This window comes from Hemicordylus capensis, chromosome 2 (assembly GCF_027244095.1).
Source record: "Hemicordylus capensis ecotype Gifberg chromosome 2, rHemCap1.1.pri, whole genome shotgun sequence".
NCBI lineage: Eukaryota > Metazoa > Chordata > Lepidosauria > Squamata > Cordylidae > Hemicordylus > Hemicordylus capensis.
This window is the reverse complement of record NC_069658.1, coordinates 44809015-44811315: the sequence shown is the minus strand read 5'-3', so window position 1 is coordinate 44811315 and position 2301 is coordinate 44809015. Positions and strand designations below refer to the sequence as shown.

General features: G+C 47.0%; 1 non-coding gene across 1 annotated transcript; it reads left to right on the top strand.

The window, feature by feature from the left end:
* The first annotated feature begins 301 nt into the window (after positions 1 to 301).
* On the top strand, positions 302 to 370 carry TRNAA-UGC (transfer RNA alanine (anticodon UGC)). Its single transcript has one exon. It is a non-coding gene; the product is annotated as a tRNA-Ala (tRNA).
* Positions 371 to 2301: the final 1931 nt, after the last annotated feature.

Sequence of the window (2301 nt, the reverse complement as noted above, 5' to 3'; positions counted from 1 at the left end):
CCTCTCCTGGGTAACAATCTTGGTAAAGGGAAACTCTCCCTTCCTCACCCCCACCCTCCCTGTAGGTAGTGCCATCACCATGCAGTGGAGCTGTTTTTTAAAAAAGGCATGCTGGAAGCTGGGCAGGTGTGGGGCCAGTGGCAGGGCAGCGTGGAGTGGCTGTGGGAGGCCTCCCGGACCTAGGAGGCCATGGGCCAGCAACCCAAGGTCTGGGGGTAAGAGCATCTCTGAGACTCGACCTCAAATTGCCACCCAATGAGTTGGCAACAACTGCACGTGAGCATCCCCAGATGAGGCTGGGGCCGTAGCTCAGTGGTAGAGCATCTGCTTTGCATGCAGAAGGACCCAGGTTCAATTCCTGGCATCTCCAGTTAGGTCTGGGAAAGATCCCTGTCTGAAGCCCTGGGAAACTGCTGTCAGTCAAAATAGACAATACTGAGCTAGATAGACACAGTATAAGGTAGCTTATTATTTTCCTGTACCTCGGTGAGTGATGGGGGTTATGCAAAAGTAGGCATTCTCTTAGATAAATATTAAATTCAGACTGCACCTTCGACAATGAGGCTTCTCCCTGTATTGTCTTCTAAGTGGATTATATTTCAGTGAGCTCTTGGAAGCTCACTGAAATATTGCTAAGGCTTTCCTTTGGAATGAAACACTGTATGCACATTTTCCTCACACGCTAAGCAATAACACTCTCCTTAATGGTTGAATCATGTTTTTCAGACAGAAGCATGATCTCACTGCCTTGTTACCCTTTCCACTTTCACTTGGCATTGATTTCTTGAAAGCCCCTCCTTGGCATTACTAATGCTGAGTTATTTCACAGAATACCTTTCATTTTGAATGATGCAGGGTGTGGATTGATGTGGTTGAGTCTAGAAGTCATACAAATGCCCGTTTGATGTGCAGTTTGAACTGCCCAACTTTGCAAAATTGCAGAGGGCCAAGATAGACGTAATAGGACTGCCATGCATGTGTCTGCCCTATGCACATATAAATGGGTGTGTGCGTGTGTATGTCTTCTTGCACTAAAAGGAGCACTGGGGAAGGAGGAGAAAGCCACCCCTTTCCTAACCTTACCCCTTAGCTTTAAGCAGTTTTCCCAGCCTAGATCTGATGCTGGGAATGAGCCAGGTAGGGAGAAAATTGCATAGGAGCTAAGAGCAGCCAGGTAAGGCAGCGGAATGGAGGGGCACATTTTGTTCCCTTGCCCAATCTGTTCCTTTTTGTACAGTCTCTCTTATTACATGCTTGCTTTGTTTTTGACATTGATATAACTCCCTTCATCCTGGGGCCCCAGGGCAATGAACAACAAATTAACGAACAGCAAACTAATTAAGACAAACAAAAGATCATTTAAAATGATGATGATGATGATGATGATGATGATGATAGAACTAAAAGGCAACAAACACAGCTATAAAGTTAAAAAAAAAAGAGGAAGTCACAGGATACCTGCTTACTGGCCAAAGGCCTGAGTAACGCCGTTCTCAGTTGCCTCTGAAAGACTGAGTTCAGAGAAACATGTGGCTTTCACCTGAGAGGGAGAGTTCCACAGCCTGGGGGCAGTCACCAAGGAGGTCCTGTCCTGTATGCTCAACAAACAGGCTTCATTAAGTATTGCACACAAAGCAGAATCCTCCTGGCTGACCTTCGTCAGGTGGATAGAATAGGGAAGATACTGCAAATGCATAAAACACCTGGCTATCTTGTCCCTTAGCTATTTGGCCCTGAGCTGTTCTATCAGCCATAACCTGGACTAGCTAACTTGGTAAGAAAACAACAGATGATACTGAAAAAGATATAGAGCTCTTTCACATGACCATATGGGGGTGGGCTGGAGGAGAGGTATGCTCGTATCCCATGTCTCCCAGACAACCCAAACCCCCAGTTGGGTTGACTGAGCCAGCCCTCACATGATCAGGCTGTCACATGCTCTGGGAGCGGGGGGGAACTGGGCTGGGTCCTCCAGTATCCCACAATGCATTGTGTGAACAGTGGAGAGATAACCCTCAGAGCTTCAGCAGCTGCACTCTTCCTGACCCCACAACCCATGGGACTCTTTTTTATAAATAAATGAATGAATGAATGAATGAATGAATGAATAAAGAAGGCTGCCAGCAGCTGGTGCTCCAGTAATTGCTGAGCGCACAAGCAGATGACCAAAGTCAAGGGTAGGAGAGGAGCTGTTTTTATCCTACATCAGGATGGATCTGGGTAAACAAAGCCAGGTTACCCAGGTCCAAACAGGGTGGGTATGAGGGAGTTCCATGGGACCAGTTGCCTGAAGAAAGCTGG